Genomic DNA, 228 nt, shown 5'->3' on the forward strand with positions numbered 1-228 from the left:
AGAACGCAGCTCCGACCTAAGTGCTGCACGTCACTGCCCATTCTCGCGCTCGACCACCGAGCTTTGAGATGGCTAGCGCCACTTGCTGTTGCTCGGTCTGGAGCATGGCGGATGCGATGGCCATCTCGACCTCTCTCACCTAGAGTAGGAGATTCTTTCCATCCTTCCTTTCAAAGACCTTAACGCTCACCATGAGCGGCTTAGGTCGGGGGAAGTCATCCGTCACCG

This window comes from Plasmopara halstedii, assembly GCF_900000015.1.
Source record: "Plasmopara halstedii genome assembly, contig: Scaffold_3060, whole genome shotgun sequence".
In the NCBI taxonomy this organism is placed as follows: Eukaryota; Oomycota; class Peronosporomycetes; order Peronosporales; family Peronosporaceae; genus Plasmopara; species Plasmopara halstedii.